Genomic DNA, 27,204 nt, shown 5'->3' on the forward strand with positions numbered 1-27,204 from the left:
CTTCCTTCCTTCCTTCCTTCCTTCCTTCCTTCCTTCCTTCCTTCCTTTCTTTCTCTCTCTCTCTCTCTCTCTCTCTTCTTTCTTTCTCTCTTTCTTTCTTTCTACTTTTTCTCTCTTTTATTCTGAGCCGTGTGGATGAACGGCTCTTGCTCCTTCAGCCAGGAGTCAGTGCTGTGCCTCTGAGGTGGAAGAGCCAAGTTCAGGACACTGGTCCACAAGAGACCTCCCAGCTCCACATAATATCAAATGGCAAAAATCTCCCAGAGATCTCCATCTCAACACCAGCACCCAGCTTCACTCAACGACTAGCAAGCTACAGTGTGGGACACCCTATGACAAAAAACTAGCAAGACAGGAGCACAACCCCACCCATTAGCAGAGAGGCTGCCTAAAATCATAATAAGGCCACAGACACCCCAAAACATACCACCAGACGTGGACCTGCCCACCAGAAAGACAAGATGCAGCCTCATCCACAAGAACACAGGCACCAGTCCCCTCCCGCAGGAAGCCTACACAACCCACTGAACCAACTTTAGCCACTGGGGACAGACACCAAAAACAATGGGAACTACGAACCTGCAGCCTGCAAAAAGGAGACCCCAAACACACTAAGATAAGCAAAATGAGAAGACAGAAAAACACACAGAAGATGAAGGAGCAAGATAAAAACCCACCAGACCTAACAAATGAAGAGGAAATAGGAAGTCTACCTGAAAAAGAATTCAGAATAATGATAGTAAAAGTGATCCAAAATCTTGGAAACAGAATAGAGAAAATGCAAGAAACATTTAATAAGGACCTAGAAGAACTAAAGAGGAAACAAGCAATTATGAACAACACAATAAATGAAATAAAAAATTCTCTAGAAGGGATCAATAGCAGAATAACTGAGGCAGAAGAACGGATAAGTGACCTGGAAGATAAAATAGTGGAAATAACTACTGCAGAGAAGAATAAAGAATGAAAATAACTGAGGACAGTCTGAGACCTCTGGGTCAACATTAAATGCACCAACATTCAAAATATAGGGGTTCCAGAAGAAGAGGAGAAAAAGAAAGGGACTGAGAAAATATTTGAAGAGATTATACTTGAAAACTTCCCTAATATGGGAAAGGAAATAGTTAATCAAATCCAGGAAGCACAAAGAGTCCCATACAGGATAAATCCAAGGAGAAATACGCCAAGACACATATTAATCAAATTGTCAAAAATTAAATACAAAGAAAACATATTAAAGCAGCAAGAGAAAAACAACAAATAACACACAAGGGAATCCTCCTAAGGTTAACAGCTGATCGTCCATCAGAATATCTGCAAGCTAGAAGGGACTGGCAGGACATATTTAAAGTGATGAAGGTGAAAAACTTGCAACCAAGATTACTCTACCCAGCAAGGATCTCATTCAGATTTGATGGAGAAGTTAAAATCTTTACAGACAAGCAAAAGCTGAGAGAGTTCAGCATCACCAAACCAGCTTTACAACAAATGCTAAAGGAACTTCTCTAGGCAAGAAACACAAGAGAAGGAAAATACCTACAATAACAAACCCAAAACAATTAAGAAAATGGGAATAGGGACAAACATATCGATAATAACCTTAAATGTAAATGGACTAAATGCTCCAACCAAAAGACACAGATTGGCTGAATGGATACAAAAACAAGACCCATATATATGCTGTCTACAAGAGACCCACTTCAGACCTAGAGACACATACAGACTGAAAATAAGAGGGTGGAAAAAGATATTCCATGCAAACGGAAATCAGAAGAAAGCTGGAGTAGCAATTCTCATATCAGACAAAATAGACTTTAAAATAAAGACTATTACAAGAGACAAAGAAGGACACTACATAATGATCAAGGGATCGATCCAAGAAGAAGATACAACAATTGTAAATATTTATGCACCCAACATAGGAGCACCTCAATACATAAGGCAAATACTAACAACCATAAAAGGGGAAATCAACAGTAACACATTCATAGTAGGGGACTTTAACACCACACTTTCACCAATGGACAGATCGTCCAAAATGAAAATAAATAAGGAAACACAAGCTTTAAATGATACATTAAACAAGATGGACTTAATTGATATTTATAGGACATTCCCTCCAGGAACAACAGAATTTTTCTCAAGTGCTCATGGAACATTCTCCAGGTTAGATCATATCTTGGGTCACAAACCAAGCCTTGGTAAATTTAAGAAAATTGAATTTGTATCAAGTATCTTTTCTGACCATAACACTATGAGACTAGATATAAATTACAGGAAAAGACCACTAAAAAATACAAACACATGGAGGCTAAACAATACACTACTTAATAACGAAGTGATCACTGAAGAAATCAAAGAGGAAATTTTAAAAAAAATACCTAGAAACAAATGACAATGGAGACACAACAACCCAAAACCTATGGGATGCAGCAAAAGCGGTTCTAGCAGGGAATTTTATAGCAATACAATCCTACCTTAAGAAACAGGAAACATCTCAAATAAACAAACTAACCCTGCACCTAAAGCCATTAGGGAAAGAAAAAAAAAAAAAAACCGAAAAAAAACAAAGTTATCAGAAGGAAAGAAATCATAAAAATCAGATCAGAAATAAATGAAAAAGAAATGAAGGAAATGATAGCAAAGATCAATAAAACTAAAAGCTGGTTCTTTGAGAAGATAAACAAAATTGATAAATCATTAGCCAGACTCATCAAGAAAAAAAGGGAGAAGACTCCAATCAATAGAATTAGAAATGAAAAAGGAGAAGTAACAACTGACACTGAAGAAATACAAAAGATCATGAGAGATTACTACAAGCAACTCTATGCCAATAAAATGGACAACCTGAAAGAAAAGGACAAATTCTTAGAAATGCACAACCTGCCAAGACTGGATCAGGAAGAAATAGAAACTATGAACAGACCAGTCACAAGCACTGAAATTGGACCTGTGCTTAAAAATCTTCCAACAAACAAACACCCAGGACCAGATGGCTTCACAGCTGAATTCTATCAAACATTTAGAGAAGAGCTAACACCTATCCTTCTCAAACTCTTCCAGAATATAGCAGAGGGAGGAACACTCCCAAACTCATTCTACGAGGCCACCATCACCATGACATGAAAACCAGGCAAGGATGTCACAAAGAAAGAAAACTACAGGCCAATATCACTGATGAACATAAATGCAAAAATCCTCAACAAAATACTAGCAAACAGAATCCACCAGCACATTAAAAAGGACCATACACCATGATCAAGTGGGCTTTATTCCAGGAATGCAAGGATTCTTCAATATATGCAAATCAATCAACGTGATACACCATATTAACAAATTGAAAGAGAAAAACCGTATCATCATCTGAATAGATGGAGAGAAAGCTTTCGACAAAATTCAACACCCATTTATGATAAAAACCCTGCAGAAAGTAGGCATAGAGGGAACTTTCCTCAACATAATAAAGGCCATATATGACAAACCCACAGCCAACATCGTCCTCAATGGTGAAAAACTGAAAGCATTTCCACTAAGATCAGGAACAAGACAAGGTTGCCCACTCTCACTACTCTTATTCAACATAGTTTTGGAAGTTTTAGCCACAGCAATCAGAGAAGAAAAGGAAATAAAAGGAATCCAAATCGGAAAAGAAGAAGTAAAGCTGTCACTGTTTGCAGATGACATGATACTATACATAGAGAATCCTAAAGATGCTACCAGAAAACTACTAGAGCTAATCAATGAATCTGGTAAAGTAGCAGGATACAAAATTAATGCACAGAACTCTCTGGCATTCCTATACACTAATGATGAAAAATCTGAGAGTGAAATCAAGAAAACACTCCCATTTACCATTGCAACAAAAAGAATACAATATCTAGGAATAAACCTACTTAAGGAGACAAAGGACCTGTATGCAGAAAATTATAAGACACTGATGAAAGAAATTAAAGATGATACAAATAGATGGAGAGATATACCATGTTCTTTGATTGGAAGAATCAATATTGTGAAAATGACTCTACTACCCAAAGCAATCTACAGATTCAAAGCAATCCCTATCAAACTATCACTGGCATTTTTCACAGAACTAGAACAAAAAAAATCACAATTTGTATGGAAACACAAAAGATCCCGAATAGCCAAAGCAATCTTGAGAACGAAAAATAGAGCTGGACGAATCAGGCTCCATGACTTCAGACTATACTACAAAGCTACAGTAATCAAGACAGTATGGTACTGGCACAAAAACAGAAAGATAGATCAATGGAACAGGATAGAAAGCCCAGAGATAAATCCACAAACATATGGTCACCTTATCTTTGATAAAGGAGGCAGGGATGTACTGTGTAGAAAGGACAGCCTCTTCAATAAGTCGTGCTGGGAAAACTGGACAGGTACATGTAAAATTATGAGATTAGATCACTCCCTAACACCATACACAAAAATAAGCTCAAAATGGATTAAATACCTAAATGTAAGGCCAGAAACTATGAAACTCTTAGAGGAAAACATAGGCAGAACGCTCTATGACATAAATCACAGCAAGATCCTTTTTGACCCACCTCCTAGAGAAATGGAAATAAAAACAAAAATAAACAAATGGGACCTAGTGAAACTTCAAAGCTTTTGCACAGCAAAGGAAACCATAAACTAGACAAAAAGACAACACTCAGAATTGGAGAAAATATTTGCAAATGAAGCAACTGACAAAGGATTAATCTCCGAAATTTATAAGCAGCTCATGCAGCTCAATAACAAAAAAAAACAAACAACCCAATCCAAAAATGGGCAGAAAACCTAAACAGACATTTCTCCAAAGAAGATATACAGACTTCCAACAAACACATGAAAGAATGCTCAACATCATTAGTCATTAGAGAAATGCAAATCAAAACTACAATGAGATATCATCTCACACCAGTCAGAATGGCCATCATCAAAATATCTAGAAACAATAAATGCTGGAGAGAGTGTGGAGAATAGGGAACACTCTTGCACTGCTGGTGGGAATGTGAGTTGGTACAGCCACTATGGAGAACAGTATGGAGGTTCCTTAAAAAACTACACATAGATCTACCATATGACCCAGCAATCCCACTACTGGGCATATACCCTGAGGAAACCATAATTCAAAAATAGTCATGTACCAAAATGTTCATTGCAGCTTTATTTACAATAGCCTGGAGATGGAAACAACCTAAGTGTCCATCATCGTATGAATGGATAAAGAAGATGTGGCACATATATACAATGGAATATTACTCAGCCATAATAAGAAACAAATTTGAGCTATTTGTAATGAGGTGGATGGACCTAGAGTCTGTCATACAGAGTGAAGTAAGTCAGAAAGAGAAAGACAAATACCGTATGCTAACACATATATATGGGATTTAAGACAAAAAAAATGTCATGAAAAACCTAGGGGTAAGACAGGAATAAAGACACAGACCTACTAGAGAATGGACTAGAGAATGGGTGCTTAGATATGGAATCTAAAAAAAAAAATTATATATATATATGGTTCTGAGGAACCTAGGGGCAGGACAGGAGTAAAGATGCAGACGTAGAGAATGGACTTGAGGACACGGAGGGGGAAGGGTAAGCTGGGACGAGAAGAGAGAGTGGCATGGACTTATATATACTACCAAATGTAAAATAGATAGCTAGTGGGAAGCAGCCACATAGCACAGGGCGATCAGCTTTTTGACCACCTAGAGGGCTGGGATAGGGACGGTGGGAGGGAAATGCAAGAGGGAGGAGATATGTGTATATATGTATATATATGGCTGATTCAGTTTGTTATAAATCAGAAACTAACACACCATTGCAAAGCAATTATACTCCAATAAAGATGTTAAAAAAAAAGAAGAAGAATTTCTTGGTCACCATATTTAAAGTTGCAGCCACTTCACTACCTTCATGGTATGTCCTAACCTCTTCCTTGTTTCAAATTTTTTCATAGTACTATTCCCAACTGATATATTTTATTAATATATTAGTTCATTTATATCTCCTTCTCTTAGAATAGAATACCATGAAGACAAAGATGTCTATCTTTCTTCACAGTATTGCGAAATGTCTTGTACTACAGCGTGTTCTCTTTAAATATCTGTTCCATGAATGAAAGAAATGAAAATCAGACAAAGAGAGCCAGAAGTGACAACTGTTTCCTTCTTGGCTTGTGAGGACTTCACTTACAGAAATCCCCTTGATTGGATCAGATGACCCAACCCACAGGTGACAAAAAATCAACTGTGGGGAATATATTTGTTTATTTATTTTTTTGCCATGCTGTGCGGCTTGCGGGATCTGAGTTCCCTGACCAGCGATTGAACCCGGGCACCCCACAGTGAAAGTGCAGAGTACTAACCACTGGACTGCCAGAGGAACCCAACTGTGGGGAATTTAGAATTGTTGATTTCAACTACTGTCTTCCCTTCATGAAGCAAATGCACGAATAAATTATGTGAATATTATATATTTAAATGAATTTCCTTGGTCTTTTGTAGATAAAGATAGAAGAGTTCAAATAAATCCAAATTGAAACAAAAGGACATTGAACTCAAAGCTTGCTTTTAGGCTATTTTTGTTTATCTAACTAAACTCATTTTAAGATTGCATGTGCAAAATGCCAATTTCCCTACAGAATTATCTTACTGTTTACTACATAAATGTTAACTTTCATCATGTGTTTCGAGCTAGTTTAAGTCATTTTAGGACAATGGAAGATGAAATTAGAGACATAAAGTATACTGACCTCCTGCTCACTCAAAATTCAATCTAATTTCCTTGTAAACAATCTCTGTTGAGAGGGAGTGATGGCAGCAATGTCTATGAATTTCCAATGGAATGAGTAACAGTATGTAATCACGAAAAGACAGAATTTTCCTTTGAAATAATTTAGATACCTCTCACTTAAAATATGGTATAGTGAAACCCTGGGCACTAGAAAGAATTACTTAATGAATTTCAAAAAGTATTGCCAGGGCCCTAGAATAGAACCAGTGATAGAGGCCTAAATTTACCCCATTCCACCAACTAATCCATTCTTCATTAAAGTTTGAAGAATCTGTTTGTTCATTGAAATGCTACTGCTTATGAAACCATGACACAGGAAGAAATTGTTTCACTTGTGTTGTTTCCTGTATTTGCTTCAAATAGTTGGGACACAGAAAGTATACCACTTTAATTTAAGAAGTGGATATAGCTGAGTCAACATTTATAAGGGTACTTTGCTCTAAGCCCAGAGTGACAAAAAGAAAACATAAAATTCTAATCATTAAGTTCTTAAGAACATTCCAATGAACAGTGACTGACTTCTAAACACCACAGGGCAAAATTTCAGGACTTTGTAAAGTAAAAGAGATAATAAACTGTTAGCGTAAGGGGATGAAATTTTTTGAAAATGAATACTGAGTTGAACTCCTTCACAGCCACATGGGAGACGTATGCATGGAAGAGGAGAGAAAGGGAATGAACGCATTCCCTAAGTGGAGCGTGGAGAAGAATACCCTATCATTCTGCTCTCCTGTAGTTTCTAGACCAAGCCAGTGTGTCTGGTTCTCTGAATACAACTGTTCCAGAGACAGAAAGAAAAATAATAAATCAAGTCTTTTAGAAACATTCTGCATCCCAGGAGAAGTGAATCATGCCCAGCCAGTGGGTTGTGCTTGTAAGGTGAGTGGAGAGAGGGACAACTTTTCCAACAGCTGGCGAAATAGTATCAACTCTAAAGCTGAAATGAGAGAGTCTCTCCATAAATGTCACCATCGCACATTCCAAACTAATGGGCAAAGAGTTATGTGAGCTTTATTTTTCTGCTTAAACAGCACCTGTCAATCTTACTCCCTTAAATCATCTTCCGGACATAATATGAATTTGTCTCAGTAAGGAGACTCAACAATTTCTATGGACAGTTAATTTCTTCACTCAAAATTGAAAAAGAGAAAGGGAAATCATAGATATCCCTTCTTGACAAACTGTTTCAATTAACTATGTTATAGGAGGATACAGACCCTAACACTAGAGGCTAACACCCCTTATCTTCCATTCCAGTGTTAAAGCTTAAGTTATCATTTCAGTAAAACCAGTCATAACAACTAAGGGTACAGGTAATCAAAATCTAAATTCAGTCTATAGAGCTGTACTTCCCAATATGGTAGCCATTAGGCATATGTGGCTATTTAAATTGAAATTAATTAAAATTAAATAGAAATTAAAACTCAGTTCTTCACTCAAACAAGCTACATTTCAGGTGTTCCATAGCCACATGTAACTAGTGACTACCATATTGTACAGCACATGTATAGAATATTTCCATCATCACAAAAAGGTCTACTGAAGAGCAGTGTTCAAGCACAATATATAAATTGAAAAATAATATATATTTTATTTTTATATATATATATAAAATATATTTTAAATATATTACATTATAATATATATATAAAATATATTTTAAATATATTACATTAATATATTATATGTTATATTAATATATTATATAGTTGAAAAATAATACAATCAGTGATACTAGAAAGGAATGAGGAAGATGATTTGATTCATATAGGAAAAGGTCATTTAATGCATCATTCTTACATGTTTTTTATGAAGACCTCCAGCCAAAGTAACTAAAAAATCTTCAGCCATTATCTGAGTGCTCATTATGAAGTTCATCATGTCATTAGTGGTTTTCTTGCAAAGTGTTAAGTTTATAAAGGTTTATAAATAGTTCTTTATATTTGAAGAAACAAAAAAGAGAAATTATATTTGACTACCATTAACTTATATCTCAGCCTTTTTTGATCCAGACTAAACAGACTAAATATTGTGAGCTAAATTAAAAAACTGTAAGTTTTCATTATCACCTTAAGTCATGAAACCCATAAATAGATATGGTATTCCATCAATATTTTGATTAGGAGAGACTTTCAGACTGACCACTGGCAATCTGTCAGAAGAAGCATGCTGAGTCTTCAATTATTCATCCTAATTTGATGTTTGAATGTCAGTCACACAGTTAACATTCAGGCGGTTTCTTTTTATATATACAGTTTCATGTAAAGGCTACTTTTAAAGTGTTGAAATAAATTTAGTTAGAATTAAATTGAAATATGGATTTTACCAGTTGAAACACTTTTTCCCTTGAGAGATTTCTCTGAGATGATAGACCGGATTGTACTAGGAGTCAAATTTCTTGTCTCTCCTTCTCTTTGTCAATATGGATCTTAAGAAGTAGTGGAATGGAATACAAGGGATTTAACTGAACATCAAAACCAGTCTCTACATTGGAGGCTAAATCCATCGGAACACGTAATGAAGCAAGTCAGTGAGGACCACAGAAGCTGGTGCTCTTGTGTTGAAGTTTGTTTTTTGTGTGGTTAACTTTTTATTTTGCCTTATTTCTTTAAGAAAAAAGACATTAAAAGAGTAAAGTGGGCTAAGTTTGGGGAAAACTGTCAGAAGCAAAGGAGTAGCCAGAGCAGAAGGAAAGGAGAAATGTGCAGGTAATCAAGAAAGTAAAAAGAAAATAGTTTGTAAACAAGAAGTCTTTAAACTGAGGATGGCCTATCTCTTCATAAATTCCTTTGTTCTGTAAGACACATTATTCTTATAATTTCCATAACCCATATTTCCCCAGACCTTACCAGCCCATAGGCACAAATAAGCCCCATTCATATTAAAGTTTAAGTTAGGTGGCTCTTCACCTCGACATGGGCTGTCCCCAACCCTCATGTCTCCCTCTGTCATTTAGGCAATCACCTAATAATTTCATGCCTAAGCAACCCTATTTAGGCAACTATTCACCCTATTTTGGCAACTCCACCAACGATGTTCTCTATAAAAATGTTAGTGGCAGACCTAGAATGTTTAGCGTGTCATTCCCAAACTCTTTTCTGGTATGTGGTAAGAGCAGGGGTTGGGTTAGCTCCTGTTACCTGCAATGCTACATATTTATTTAGAAATACAACTCCAACAGCCATTTCTCCAGAGGGCATAAAACCAAACCTTCAGACTGATAGAAAAATGCTCTTGTGTTATTCTCTTCATCACCTTCCTCTCCCCTCCAAAGAACCAAGACCCAAGAATACTCATCTCATCAGAAAAAAATTAATAAGTAGATAGATAGATCGATAGATAGACAGATAGATATATAGATACTGTTATGTATATTATATTATCCAAATATATGCTCAGTTGGGAGTGGGGAGGTTTGGATCAGCTCATCCAAAAATGTAGACACTAAAACCTAATCTGTTCCCAGCTAATAATCTCATGCCACATTTCCATTGACCTTGATCCCATTAGAGTAGGTAGGCAATGATGTACCTTCCAATCCAGAGCTAGAATACTGCAGATAGGAATCCGTCTCTTCACATGTTCATACACCTTTGAAGTTCACCTCTTACTATTTTTCTGTTATATTTGGTGAAAGGTAGTATTACTTCTTTTCTAGCTGCAGTGGCAAAGCTTGGGCTTCAAGATAGTCTGTAAAGAAGTTTTTCTAATATCGTGTGCAGCAATAAAATCCTATTTTGCTTCTCAGTAATTAAGGATTTAGAAGCTCCATATCTGTTCAAAATAAAGGGAGTTGCAATTAATGTATGCTAACTTTTACTTTCTGGGGAAGACCTGGGAAAATAGATGTCATACAAGCCAGCAAGAGTTTGAAAAGGTTAATTCACTAAAATGTGGTGTTTACCTAGTTCTTGAGTAGAGAAATGGAGCAATAATAGAGAAGTTATAGAAACAGTAACTACTAAGAGAGTTGATCCAATGAATCAAGTGCTCAGGTAATAAATCACTAACTCTTCTTTCTTTTCTCCCTTCATCTTCTCTTTTAAACTTTAAATGGCTTCCAGTCAGGTAACTCATGACTCAGCCTGGCCTCCACTCTTTTTCAGGCATCGGTAACTTTAATGGCAAGTGGTCCCATAGACAATTTTGTTGGACAGGTGGTTCTGCAACTATTTTGGTTCACTTATTGGGTTTATACTGCAAGTGTGCTTTTTAAACTCATCTCATGCAATATACATTTCATAGAAAGAATGGGCAAAGACTAATAGTTAATTTAGTTATATACATATGTAGATATAGATGAAAAATCATACTCAAAGGAATCCCTATAAAAATGGGATATAGAAAAAAAACTAAGGGGAGAGGAAGTAATTGATCATATTGTAATAGGTCATGAAGGAATTCAAAGCCAAGAACATTGAGCTTCAGAAATTATTCCCTTGATTGACAGGGAAGGAGGATGAGATGGAAGGGATTTAAGACCATGAAGTTGGATAGGGCACTGGAAGGAGTAAGATGGAATACAGCTTATAGATAAGAATTGTGTTGTGATCTGTATGCCACAAATTTATTATGCTTTCCTGTAAGTTGCCATGTGTGGTGCTTGACTAGAACAGGCCTGAGTGTTGGGAGAACTGAGGTTGCTGCTTTCTGTGCATGCAGGTTTTCTCATTCTGACAACGGTTGATAAAGCTGCCTCGATGTTCAGTCTGAAGTAGGGTTCAAGTTACCTTACCTCTACAGAGTTATGAATGCTGGATGGAGAGACAAGAGTAGTAACACTATTTTTTTTCCCTATGATGATCATTAAATAACATTTACTTATTTTATACAGTAATCAGGAAAAGTAATGTATATGATTTTAGCAATATTTTGTAATTTTTACATGTTATATGCTCTCTAAAAATGTCCTAACTGTGCTCCTCAGGACCTTGCTGTTCAATAAAAATTTACAATGTAAAGTTAATCCATAACTCCCAGAAAATGCTTGATCATGGTCTCTAAAAACCCTCTTCTCTATCAATACACATGATATTCAGTACTGCATTGCCCTGTATCAGGGAGAAAATGCCAATGTATATTCCAGAAACAACAACAGTCTAGTGGTTGGGGGACTGATGTCTGTACAGCACATTGCTGTATGTCAGAATTTTATAGACCTCTAGGCTCCAACAAAACAGCTAATAAATTTGTTCCTATTATAGTATAAAGACCTGAAGTCATCTTTTTTTGGGTAAAAGTATTACATAAATATTAGAGCATGTTAATAACTTTCTTGTGCACATGTCTGCCACATGCTTGTGAACAAAGAACTTTTTAAACTACAGAACTGATTCAGACATCAAAAATGTCGTGTTTTTAATTGTTCCTACTGTAAAAGGTAATGAATATTTTTCGTAGATATTTGGAAAATACAAAAAAGGAGAAAAAATATCAGGCCCTGACCTACTTTCAGAGGCTACCACTGTTATCTGATCTATTTCCTAGAGATTTGACTTTCTTAAATATTCTCTCACTGAGACTAATCCGGGTTCAAATAATTGTCACCTGAAGCTTGAGATATCAATACAGCTCGTATTTGCTCTCCCTTCCTCTGGGGCTTTGCCATTCTAAACCAGCCCACATATGTGCAAAAGAGTATTCCTAAAAGGTTATTCATGGCTGGTTCACTCTCTTGGCCTTGGCCTAAATATTGAAGAATGAAGGGTTTAGGAAGGGAAGCCACAAAAAAGAAGGAGGGGTGTCTTGGTAATTTGTTTTTCAAAAAGATCATAAAAGGCTGTTTACATTATGGGAACCTCCGATTTGAACAGATGGTTCTCTGAGATTTGGTACAAAATGATTGTAATTATTCGCCAAAGCGTGGGACTAAGTAGACCAAGGTGTGACTTATTTCTACACCAGTTGGCTTCATTTAGCAACAGCAAATGCCCCATCTCATGGTCATAAACTTCACCCTGACATCTAGAGAAACACCTTTCAAACATCTACTGCAATTCCAGGAAGCTGGGTGGCAAAAGCATATATTGATCAAAGATGAAAATCCCACTTCACTGTTGGAAAGTCTCTTTGAGGATATATGCCACCATCGCAGGCAGCACCAAAGCTGCATCTAGATCATCACGTACTGGCTCTGAAATGGAACTGACACACACAAGTGTTCTTAAATGCTATGGATAGTATACAATTAAAAAATCTCTATATGGATAGATGGACTTAGCAACAAAAGGTTGTGGCTCCTGCATCTTCACTGCAGAGACTATCCCATGTCTCCACTTTAAACTCCCCAGAGTCTTCATTCCTACAAGGTAAAATCAATGTTCTTAGGATAGTATACATTGCCCTCCACAGCCTCTTTCTTCTACTGTTCACATTTAATTCCAAACAGATTGTAGTCTCTGCACACATAGCTCTGTAACCTGCCTTCACTTCTTTGTGCATGTTGTCATTTCATCAGCTCTCTTTAAAGAGTCAGTTAAGTTCAGTCATCACTGCCTCCTAGAAGCCTTCCTTGGTTCTCTGCCTACACTGGATATTGATGGTGTCCTATCCAGATCCCCTTTACTGCCAGTACACTGATAGCCATCATTTGCTGACAGTGTTGGCCAATCACAACTCACAGTTGTACTCTTCTTTGGAGAATTTCCTTCAGCCAAATGGGAGCCATTTTTTCCATAGAGCAGAATACAGCAAGTTCCAGCAATCCTACAGCTCAAATCCAAGCCATTACCTGAATTTGGGAATAAAGTTTCACTGGAACACAGAGGTGCTGTGTCTTACATACTGTCTTCCACACTACAATTGCAGAGCAGTTGCAGCAGATACTAAATAGCCTAAAAAGCATAAAACATTTACTACTTAGGCTTTTACCAAAAAAGTTAGCTGATCCCTGAGAGTAAGAAAACGTGAGAATGATTCTATGTCGTAATTTGTGCTCCAGAGTCCAGAGCTTTCTCATTGGATCATACTGAAGCTGACCAAACCACATTATTGTTTAGCTTTTTCTCCTGTCCTACTTTTCTCCTTCATTCCCTTTCCTAAGGTCACCCCCTGAATGAATCAGTGAGGGTAATTTAGGAGTGGATCCTGAGGGACCTGGTTCAAAGTAAGCAGAGAGAGCAGTACATAAAACAGATTAAGGGAGAGTTAACTAACCTATGGTCACTCCACACTCTGGCAAGGGTCTTGTGTTATAACTCACGTACTGTTGAGATGGATGGTTCAAGCAGCTTATCTGGCTGGTCAGTGACCTGGCTGGGAGAGCATAGTAGGAGGGTCAATGACAAGGAGATCTGGGAAAGAGGCATGTGGGCACAAAGGATGAGTTTCATTTTACTAAATGTCAATGCCCATCAGAGAACATCCACTGCAGAAGTGGTACTAAACCAAGTGGACAGAAGACTCGGTGAGTAAATGTAAGCCAGATCCTCTACTTGTTTAACTACTGGTTGCACGATGAACTTCTGAAAAGAGTATCCATGACTAAGAGGGTAAAGATTATAATAGATGTTCTTATCACACACACACACACACACACACACACACACACACACACACACACACATACAAAGAACAATAATAATTATAACAACAATAGCAATAATGAAAAATAAGAGGGAGGGAGGAAACTTTTAGAGGTGATAGGTTTATGGCATAGATTGTAGTGATGGTTTCATGGGTGTACACTTATCTCTAAACTCATCAAGTTGTACACATTAAATACACACAGCTTTTTTTAAAAAATGTCAATCATATTTCAATAAAGTGGCTTAAAAAAAGAGTGCCTATGGTAGCAGACATGAAGACTACACATGTGTTCAAAACCATGAGGAATCTCTCATCAGGTCTGAGATGCTATAGTGGAAGCAGAAAACTTCAGGATGCTATTCCCTCTCATACATTCCATACCCTTATCTCCATCTTCCATGCACCTCTCCGTATTTATAAAAGTGTTTTACTTGGGTTTAAGATACATGCAATGCAGTCTGAGCCTCTCTTGACGTATTTATGAAAGCTGATTCTCAGCTAAACCTCAAACATTTTGCTAATTCCTGCAACCTTAGCCTGAACCTGTACCATAAAATAAACTTCAGGTTACCTGTTCTTTCAGCTTTTTTCTTTGATAATGTAACATTTCATAAGGGTCAGAATTTCCCTGTAATAAGATATATTTGTTTTGAAAGTATTTGCTGTATTTCTGTCTATAGACAATAAATTTAAGAAGATGATCATGGGTCCTAGCCTTGAATCTATACAAAGAATAAAACATGGGGAGAAGGTAGAGAGTCTGTTTTTACTAATCATCATCATTCTGTAAAGATGTCAACTCTCCTCCCATTTCTATTCCATGTGGACTTTATCACATCCTTCTGCCTGGCATTGAATGAGACCCCTGCTCTGTTGTCCTTATGCCCTAAAACACATCAGGCAGGGTCAAGGCCAGATTGTAATAGGGGCAAAGAAACAAAACAAAACAAAAGCCTTCCCTGGATCTAATTCCCTTGAACTAGGGATGGAAAGAGTATCTTGATCAAAGAAATAATTTTGGAAGACTGAAGATTGGGGGGTAATATGTTTTCTTTATTGATTAATTGTAAGATAAATGTAGAAATCTGGTCTTCTGATATAATTGAAGGGAAAGCTTCTCTTTGAGGTGCAGAACAAAAATAAGGAATTACTACTTTTAAAATAGGAATGAAGCAGTTTAAGGGGAATACTTTCTGACCCAAGATACGACGTGATTATTTCAGAAGAAAATTTCTATGATTTGCTAAAAATTGAGTTCTTAATCATCATCTGAATGATCAATCTCATCATCAATCTCTCCGTTTTTAGAAAATCATTTGGTTTGGGACTTTATAAAAGGTATAAGTGTAACAAACCTTTTGGATGAGATTTCTCTGTAAATTCCACCAACACTGAGTATTCAGAGAAACTCACCTGTATTCAATGATGTAGATAAAGCAAAGGTTTTGAAATAAGAATTTATTTTAAATCCAAGCTTTGCAAATGAATACTCTCTAACTAAATTCTCTGGGCCTTGGTTTCCTCATCTATAAATGAGGATACTCTACCTTAAAACTGTGTTGCAACCGTGAAATTGGGTGACATATATGAAAGGGTCTGGCACAGAAACAGTAAGAACTCAGTTGATCTCTATGTTTTCTACTGTTCTTCTCTTCTTTCCTTCCCTTGAGAGGAAAATAAAATGACTCCTGGATTATCAGTACATGAATATGCACGTTTTGCAACATTTTACAGTTTTTTGAAAATCCAATTTCAACTACGTTTTTTTTTTTTTTAACAATATAATTACTCTGAGGTAGAGATATGATATGCATTCTATGTGATAATCAAGTTCAATTTCTATTATTCTGGGCAACAAAATCCTGGGGATGAGGGTGGCAGTATGCTACAGATGCTACAAAATGGACGAACTATGAGGACAGTATGCTGAGTGAAATAAGTCACAAAAAGACACATAATGTACGATTCCACTTAAATGTAGTCTCTGGAGTAGTCAAATCCATAGATAGAAAAATGAATAGTAGTTGCCAGGGGTTGGGAATAGGGGGAAATAGGAAGTTGTTGTTTAGTGGGTATAAGTTACGCTTCTGCAATATGGAAACTGTTCTAGCTGCTCTTGGGCCTACGGATCACTTTTCTTCCACCGTTGATTCAGGGAATTTGATCCACAAGACCTTTATATTTCACTTCCTAAAGCCATTGCCACTTTTTCTTTTTTGGCCATTTTACCCCAGTGCCTAATGTTTCTGGAGTTTTCCCTAATAGAGAGAGCACACCTCTTGCATACTATCCCTCCTTCTGAGCTGTACTTTTATTCGGGACTGCACATTAGAATCATGAGAGCTTTAAAACACCTCAGCCCTACCCTAGACCATTTGAATCAGAAATGTTAGCGGTAGAGCCATGATATTTTCATGTCTAAAAGTCTTATCAGGGGACTTAAATGCATAGCATGGTTTGAGCACAACTGTTTTAAGCCTTTCCTTATTATTTATCCCATTTAGTCTCACCTTCCTTAGTCCCATTCCCTCTAGGTCTTACTAACAAAAAGAGAAATTTGTATTTTATTAATCCATTCTTAAATGTTAATAATTGATATTACATAAAAATATTATCGTTCCTGAAAAAAAGTAGATAAAAACATGTGTGTTAATCAAATTATGATGGTAATTTGTGGTAACTGCTTGTCAGGAAAATGCGATATCCAGTCTTTAACCAAGTGGAGTGTTTTGCTCCTTCCCACAAACATCGTAGCATTGATTATTTAGCCCATCTATAATTGAGCCCACCCTAGGATATATACGTCAGATGTGTCAGGTTTTTATTAGTCTCTTTGACAAAAATGATTTAAGAGTTGAAATGTATATGCAACAGCCTTTTCCAAACCACAAAGTCAGATTCCTTGGTCAAATAAATTTAGGATAGCCTGCTAAATAGATTCTAGTACCAAGTCCTATGATGAGGGGTGCTCCCCCCACCAACAAGCAATTCTTGGGACAACAACTGAGTGTCCTATAATTCAACTCAATTCTGACACTACCTACCAGGAGGCAGCACCGGATTCCATAGGTTAAAGTTTCAGTCCTACAAGACTGTCTTCGCCTGTTGCCTTTCAGAACCTGTACTCCTGACTCGCTGGCTATAAATCAGAGGTTCCTAAGACTCCCTTTTCAGGTTTGATTAATTTGCTAAAGTGGCTCACAGAAGTCAGAGAAACATTTTACATACTAGATCATTGGTTTATTACAAAAGATATATAACAAACACAGGAACAGTCAGATGGAAGAGATGCATAGAGCAAGGTATGGGGAAAGGTCTGGGAGCTTCCATGTCCTCTGGGAGGGTGCCATTCTTCCCAAATCTCCACATGTTCATCAACCTGGAATCTCTCCAAACCCTGTCCCTTTGGGTTTTTACGGAGGCTTCACTACACAGGTATGATTGAATATATAATTGGCCATTGGCAACAATTCAACCTCCAGCCCCTCTCCCCTCCCTGGAGGTAAGCTGTGGGACTGAATGTTCCAACTTATAATCACATGGTTGGTTCTCCTGGCAACCAGCCCCCATCCTTAGGTGTGGTCCAAAAGCTACCTCATTAGCATAACAAAAGACATTTTTAGGGCTCTCATTACTTTGGAAATTCCAAGGGTTTTAGAAGCTCTGCACCAGAAATAGGGATGAAGGCCAAATATATAATTATTATAAATCACAACATCACACCTGCCTCCAATAATCCTCTCCTGGAAACTATTACTTTATCTTACCTGATATATTAGGAATTTGAAACTACTGAATTCAGCATATAATGCTTGAAAATATTTAACAAATTAGAACATATTTTAGTTAAATGAAATGAAACCCAGTGGCTTCATTCTAATAAAAAAGAAGGCATTTGCACAATATTTTTACTACATCAATTCACCCTCATGATCAATGCAAACTGTCACTCTGATCTGTCCTATGTAACCTAGAGAGATGAACAGTAATACAAGTATCCACATCAACGCTGATGGATCAATGAATGAGTCATATAACTTATTAGTATCTAAATATTGAAATTTCTGATACAGTTTTGAGTCATGATAAGTAACACATGCCAACGAATCAATATATTATGTGTAAATAATTAATTAATGCCCCTTTCTTCCCTCCTCTCTCTTAGTTTCTAGGAGAATGAATTAATAGGACTGTCTCCATTTATTTTTTCCATATTTATAAGGGTTAACATTTCTATGTTTTGAGAAAATGCAGAAGGAAACAAAAAAAAAGCTATAAAGCTTATAAATAACTGTAAATATACCATCTGTCTTCAAAGTAAAGAATCTTCTTTAGGTGAATTTAAGTCATTCATTTAGTTTTATCATAATAAATCACCATCATTATCTACTTGCTCATGTGCATTCTAATCATGGCAGGATGAGGTGTCTGCAACTATGTAAATATGAATATTCTACTCATAATCAAAACTGCAATATAATGACTCACATCATGCCTAAAGGGAAAAGCAAGACTTCCAGAAAAAGATCCATGAGGAGATTTGGTTCAGCCATGTTTTAACTAGAAAGCAGAGGTTATTTCTGAAGAGATCAGCCTTAATCATGCTAAAGTATTTGAAATCAGCATTAGACTATTTTCCTAGGCCTAAAATGCTGGGCTCAAAGCACACTTGTTTTATCTTTACAAAACCAATCAGCTCTCATTTTAATTCAGTGAACTATTTCACAGTATTGGCAATTTTTAATGAACTACTCCAAAGAATAGGCTTATAAAAATGGCATTCCCTTTTCTTCTGATTGTGTCAACTTCAATGACAAATGTGAGAAAATAGCAAATAAGTTTTTTAAAAAACCTTTAATATTTACGTGGTAAGTATTTTAACTGTAAGGCTTAACAAACAACATGTTCCCCACAATTTTATTCACAACAAATGTGGAACAACCCTCAACAGAAGGGCAACAAATAAATATATTATGGAGTATATATCATGTGATAATATTGCATCACTATAATGTGTATTAATGAACAAGTCTTAATAAATTGAGAATATGTTCACAATAAAATGCAACAAGAGAAATGCAGGAAACCCTCTATAAAAGTGCCATCAAGCGTATACGGAAAATGCATTGAAAATACACCAAAAATAATTTCAGTGGTGTCTCTTTATAAGGATTAGGTTGATTTGTTATCTCTTGAAATAGTTCTGTATTTTTCAAACTTTTTACAGTGGCCATGTAGTACTTATATAATCAGAAAATGCTTTTTTTTATTGATGGCTCTTCTGTGTATTCTTGGGCATAGTCCAGTTAAATCACTGAAGCACCACTAAAGTCAAGTACACCTTATACTCTTCCATGCCCTGGCAAAATTCCAATTCCTTAGAAAACACACTGTGCTTTGCCCTACTTTCAGACTCTTCATTCTTTTTATTCTGTATGCAAAGTACAAATGTAGGAAGCAGGAAGCTTTATCAGAGCCCCATCAGTATCAATGGCTTTATTCTATTTTCTTATAGTGTCTTTTTTTTTGTGGATTCTTACTAATTGCATGACATCTCTTGACAACAGGTAACAAGAGGAAGACCATGGCCATGCAGCATGAGAATCAGCTGGTCATAGTAAGAGCCTGATATACTAAAAGCTGATGCCAAAGAGGGAGCTACGCTTGAACCTTGTCCTGCCCATTATTCAGTTAGCCCTGAATGATAGCACTGAATAATAATAATCTCGGAGTCTGATTCCTTTGTGTAATATTAAGGAAATATCATCTGTATCCCATGCACTATTTCAGACTTATCACCACATACCCAACACTGAGCAACTTCATTTCCCACACAGAAGCAAGCAGCCCCCACAAGGGCAATGCTACCATTCTGCAGTGGAGAAATTTGAGACTGATTTCTTGCCTTTTTCCTGAAACTGTGAAGAGGAGAATAGTTACTTAATATTAATGAAATCTGACTTTCTGACTTCCCTCCGCTTAATTTTGTCTTTAAAAATCAACATAACTATTCAAGCCTTTTTACCAAATGTTATCAGCCTTCCCTTCATGTTTGATGACTCAATCTGTCCCAAATCTAAGACTGTGAGTAAATGATTACAAAACCATTAATTCAATGAAGCCAAACAATAATCAATGCAGAAAAAAAAAAAAGATAAAAATGCAAAAGCATTCCTAGTGAGATTTGACAAAAATGACTATACCTACATCATCCAACTTCTCTAATTGGTTAACAAGGAAATGCACTGGGAAGAACTGTTTAAAAAGCAAATTAATTGGCATTTCACAGAATAAATTATTTGATTGGCAGAAATTTAAAAGTCAAAAATATGCTCTGAGTCTGCATTTCAACTCCCCACATATTGCATATAAGACACTTTTTCAATTCCATGTTAAATCAACTAACTTACTCCTTCTTAGCAGAAAGAGAAGGTGGCTGTTAGGGCTAGATTAGAAACAGGTATAAGAGATGGAACTTGAAATTATTTGTGTTGAACCATCTATCACAAGATTACAAGTGAGCATAGCAGGAGGTTCACATGTTAGTAATATTTTCTCTACTACTCCTAACTTTTGGTCCTCTGCTGTCATAAAGATAATATCAAAACTCTACTGGAAAATCACTGTTATTTCCCATTCCATCTATAACACTCCTTCAATACGCTTGGGAGAGGTACAGCCTGTAATAACATCTTTTCTTCTCTGTACTCTCACCCTAGAACATCTCATTCTATTTAGGACATAAATAAATATCTTATGTTCATCACCCCCAAATTTATCTAGTCGTATCATTTCTCTGAGTGTGACTCAAAGGCTGAATTGTCTTTTAGACATCTCCATTTGGGCATCAAATAGGCACCTCTTAGTCCCTACCCTACAAAGCAATCCTGATCTCATATTCCCAAGTGTTTCCCATCTCAGTTACAGGCAATAACTTTCACCAATTGCTAAGGCCAAAGTCATAGTCATCCTCAGTTGTCTCTTTCTCTTGCCTTCATTCTTCAGTCTATGACCTAGTTCTACTCATTTTTAAATTTAAAAAGTATCCCAAGTCTAGACACTTCTCCCCATCTCCATTATTGTAGGTGCAAAACCTTTGGAGACAATGTTAGCAGCTATTAGTGTTAAAGGAACAGGCAATTCATATCAAAATAGGCATTCTAAGAGTATGTGGCAAAGAAACATAGTCAGAAAAATAATTTCAGGGCCATGGAATTACTCAGCTACTATTAAGAATAAAAGGCTTCCATGATCAAAACATGTTTGAAATACTGGGTTTAACAGTTAAAATAGGTTCATTTGCCCTTAGGTTTCTCAGAGCCTTTAGTATGGAAATATTCATCAAAAATTTCACAGAGTTGATATAGTATAAAGGGTATTGAAAACATATTTGAACATGAAACCTGTCTGAGGCAAACTCCATACCAGTTTAAGAAACACTGCCTTGAATAAAATGTTTAGACTTTACATGTGTTGACACTTCCAAATTTAAGATGTTTATTCTTCCAATTTGTTGTTTTTGCTGCTATTGTTGTTGAATCTTTTCATTTTCCCAAACTCTAAACATGAAATATTCTAGGATTTAGTTCTTTAAATTCTTTTTCTAATCTCCACAAGTGATTATTTCACTCCCATGGGTTTAAACACTATCAATAAATTCAGAAATCTCTTGTCTATCTCTAATAACTACCCTTAATCCCTGCTGAATATCTTCCTTGGATACTTAAGAAGCATCTCCAAGTTAACTCTTTATGTGCCCCCATCCCAACCAGCTCTGTCTTGGCTTGCTATTTTAGTAAATGGCAACTTCATTTTTCTAGTAATTAGGCCAAAGAAACACTTGGGGTCATCCTTGACTTCCTCCTTCTTTTCTCATGCCACATATCTTATTTATCAATTACCACTGGCATTCAAGACATATCATTTCTGCTGAGGCCACTAATTCGTGTCATTGAGCTACTGCAAACCATATCCCTCCTCTGCCCAACACCCTCCATTGGCTCCTTATCTCACTCAGAATAAAAGCCTTTACCATGGCCTAAAAGTTCTTACACGATTTATCCTGGACTACTTCTCTTACTTCGTGTTCCTATCACTCCCTCTTCTCTCACTACACTTTAACTGAGAGGTTCTCTTTGCTGTTCATAAACTATGCCAACCATGCTCCTACCTTAAGGCCTTTGAACGTAGTTTCTTCTGTGTTAAGTGCTCTATCCAACACTCTAGTCTCTCCATAGCTTGTTCCTCACTTGGTTCAGGTTTTGGTTGGCATACTGACCCTTAGAGAGGTCTTCCTTAACTAGCCTATCTGAAATAGTACTTTTCTTTCCCCATCATGTCATCTCTTTATTTTGCTTTACTTTTTTTAATACTACTGTGATGATTAATTTTATGTGTCAACCTGGCTAGGTCACAGTGCCCAGTTGTTTGGTAAACACTAGTCTAGACACTGCTGTGAATGTATTTTGTAGACGTGATTAACATATAATGTTAGTTCACTTTAAGTGAAGGAGATTACCCTTGATAACGTGGATGGACCTCATCCGGTTAAATGGAGGTCTTAAGAGCAAAAACTGAGTTTTCCTGAAGAAGAAGGAATTCTGCCACAAAACTGGAACATAGAAGCCCCGCCTGAACTTTCTGCCCATCAGCCTGCCCTACAAACTTCAGTCCCAGCCTGCAATATCAATACCTGACTGAATTTCCTGCCCTACCAATACTGTCTTGCCAGACCCCATGATCAAGTCAGCCAATTTCTTAAAATAAATCTCCTTATTCACACACACACACACACACACACACACACACACACACACACACACACCCTATTGGTTCTATTTCTCTGGAAAACCTTGACTGATACAACTACTTACCTGATGTATTATGTGTTCCTTTGTTTTTTTCCTCTTCCTACATCACTAGAATATAAATTTGTAAGACAGGAATTTCATTTCTTTGGTACATTATTCCATATCATCTACTAAAAATGTGCCAGCAGCATAACAGGTCCTCACAAAATGTTTGTTGAATGAATGAGCGAATGCTATTTTGTAAACAACTTAATTCAGGGTAATTAAATCCAAATAAGAGCATAACAGAACAAACAAACAAGGAGTACTAACTTTATGAAGTCACCATGTACCTGTTACATAACTTTCACAAGTATTTCTAGGAAATGATCTATATATGTCCACATGCAAAGTGTAAAAGTAATCAGCAGTGTCATCTTGTGTATCTTCTTATTTAACCCCACAATCTTTTAGTATATAGCTAATAAGTTCCAAGAATTTTCACATGTGTGACGTTTAATACTCATAAACATCTTACAAGGTAAGAAATTGTATTTAAAGTGTAAGAAATCTAAGGCTCAAAATGGTAATGGGGTAAAACATAATTTTGTTGTAGGGAGGAGTGGAACATTGCATTTAATAGTCAGATTAAAACACATGCTTTTTTATTACAGCAAATTTAGATGATCAGAAGAAACAAGTATTATCACTTTCTTATTAAATTTCTACTGCAGTTGCATGTAGTCTGCCGTGTTTCATCTTGTTACAAAGGAATAATAATATTGGTTGGGGAGGTTGTAAAGAGTTGCATGAAGTAATTTATATGACAGCTCCTATCCTAATTTATAACAGATGTAGAATTAGAAAATTATCAAGTTTGAATCCTTCAAATTCATTCTTGATTTTAAAAGCCAAAACCAATGACGTGAATTTTAAGTGGAGGTATTGACACAAGACTAAGAAAATGGAGCACATCTATTGACCTTATGAGTTGATACATAGAAAAGAGCAAAATCTGAAAAATATTTCCAGGTATGTACCGTGATGTCACTAAGAATATAATTAGCCATTGTGTCATGAAGGTTACTTCAGGTCAATTTTATTTTTATTCTGTACTAAAATTGTAAAGTTTATATGAAGTTCTTGTGTGGCCTTCTACCTTTACTACAATGATTTATTGTTATATATCATTTAAACCTAAGACAATAGTTCTTAGATATTTTGTAGGAAATCATATTCCTTCATTTATGTTTGTTGTAGAAAATTCGGTTTTATTCTGTTTGGCTCACTGTGACTTCACTGATTTTGTTATGATGATCTCAACAAGCATAAAACCTGGTAGTAACCACCTCTTTTCTTCCTTGTACCTATTATTGTATATGTTAAAAAAAAATTATTATAGCAATGCCATGTTCATAGCTCACCACTAAGTTTTGACTTTTTTCTTGATAGTACCCACCACCTTATACAGTGGATGCTCAGTAAATGTGTATTAAATATGAATTACCTCAAAATCTGAGTTCACCATCTCACAGAAACAAATAAATGGTAGAAAAAAACAAGGCACTTAAATTCTGTTTTGTTAGTAATATATAAAAATCATGCATATATATGAGGGTTTATCTCAAATACCTTGGTAATTTTCTTCACATCAGCATTATAATTTGGCTGTGTTTTCAAATATCTAACTCTCCCACCGCAAGAATTGATAGTCTGTCTGAAAATCCAATTGCTTGAAATTTTACCAATGATGGTGTTCAGAGTCAGGAATTTATCAAATAGCTGCATTTTCCTCATTTGGGGATATTTGGAAAACATTTCACTATCTCCACCATTCAAAAGAAAACACTGTCTTCGCCTTTAATGAACAAAGCATTTACTTTTTTGGAAATGTTTTCACCCAAAGAAAAAGGTTTTCATTTAGAAATGTAAACATTTTGGCTGTTCAGGTGGTACCAAATAAAAGATTCCCTGATTGCTTTAAATGAACCATTTAGAAATCCTTGCCAATGTAGACACAGTCAGTCAGTACTCCACAATGTGTCAAAGTGTTCCACCTTCACTGGTGCTTTGTAAATCACACCAGGGATTTCAGTAAATTAAGTCGACTTTTTCACTAGAAACCAGATGTTGCACCTCCACTGAGTTTTACTTGGGAAAACAATGCACTATTAAGTGACTATGAGCCATGCAATCAGGAAGAAATATTGCACCTGGATGTCAAAATGCATGCCAAGTTTCAACCAGCAGCAATAAAAAGCCTTCAAGGCAACACTCAATCCCCCATTAACTGGAATCTAGAATCTAATTTCTAAATTTTCTAAATTCCAAAGATGTGTGATAGACCTTAGAGTTAGGTCAAAAGCACCCCTAGTTTGAAGTGTCTAACGTGAAACAGGATGTGTGTGTGCGTGCGCACACACTTGTGTGTTTCTGTGTGTGTGTGTGTGTGTGTGTGTGTGTGTATCTGCAGCAAAAAGCCCATATCAAAAAAGACTACTGGAATCAAAGACCTAATTCAGCCAGTGCATCCAGATTCTAGAGCAAAAGTAATCAAACAATGTAGAATAAAAAAATAAAGAGAAAGAAAAGAAGGGAGGTTAGGCAGAGGAAAGAATGAAGGAAAACAAAGACAAGAAGGAAGAGAGGAAGGAAGGAGGGAGGGAGGGAGAGAAGCATGGAAAGAGGGAGCAAAGAAAGAAGGAAAGAAGAGAAAAGGAAAGAAACATTTAGAAGCTGAAAATATATATTCATCAACTCTAATGTATGTCCAAGACCTCCCAGATTGTAGCTACGAATAACTGCACTTTTCACTCACCCACAGGACTCCAAATTACTTAAGAATACCCCGGTTTTTCTGGGCATCCTCAGAAGAGTGTCTCACATGAACAAATAACTTGTCCACTGCCGTCACCACACAGCAGCACACAGGGTCTACCCTGTTCCTCTCCTCTTACTTTATGTCTACTTGTCCCCTGCTATGCCTGTGAAGCCAAATGCTGGAGCCTTCCTGCCACTGCCCATTATATGTCTTCCTTTTTTTATCCTAAGGATGCTAACCCATGTTGCATAAGGCATCTTCCAAGTATCTTAAATTATTCCAAGATACCTAGCAATACAAGATATCAATGGTTTATATGAAAGAATAGGAGAATGACCTCTTCTCTAATTACGTTTCATATTTCATGGGACCCTGGGCACAAGCACAGATGATTGTTCTGTGTAGGTGAGATAATCTTTCTTATGTCAGCTTCTGGTCCTTCTCTACCATAGGAAATCAAACCTAACCCAAGGAGCTAGCCATAAAACACAGTTTCTCACATCTTACTCAGTGTTCCACTATTAGCACATTGTCTCCCAACCCCAAACTCTTTCCTTTTCCAAATTGTAAGAGAAAACATGTCCTCACATGACAGTGGATGTATACAGGGGAAAAGATGCTTACATGCCAGCAAGTTTGTACTAATACCATCCTGAATCAGGTAACTCCTTACATATATATTTATATCTAATTATACACATATTTATATAATGTGCAATCAACTCTCACTCTTTATAATTTCATTTATACACAAAGCCTTTTTCTAAATTTCCTATATCATAAAATTTATAATTTCCCTAAAATAACCTCACTGCATTTTATGGAGGGAGGAAAAAGACATTTCAGACAAACCACCCATTTTTAAGAAAAGAAAGGTATTGACAATCAACAACTGAGAAATATTTGTAATTGATAGCTTTACTGAGTTCACTGCTTGCTTTGGTGGATGTACTATCAATTGCTGAATTAAAAAATTTCACTAACACATAATAGTTGAAAAATAAACATTTATTATTGTATTGTTTATGTGGTTTAGGAACTCAGAGGCAGTTTTTCTGAGTGGTGTGGCTTAGGTTCTTTCATGAAATTGCAGTCAAGATGTTGGTCAGGTTTACAGTCATCTAGAGGCTTGACGGTAACTAGAGATATGCTTCCAGAACAGTTCATTCTCATGGGTGTTGGCAGGAAACCTCCTTTTCTTGCCACATGTACTCTCCACAGGACTGCTCCAGCATCCTTGGCATCCTCTCAACATGGCACTGGCTT

Source organism: Aethalodelphis obliquidens, unplaced genomic scaffold (assembly GCF_003676395.1).
Source record: "Aethalodelphis obliquidens isolate GAN/ISIS:26980383/991018 unplaced genomic scaffold, ASM367639v1 scaffold21, whole genome shotgun sequence".
NCBI classification, from domain to species: domain Eukaryota; kingdom Metazoa; phylum Chordata; class Mammalia; order Artiodactyla; family Delphinidae; genus Aethalodelphis; species Aethalodelphis obliquidens.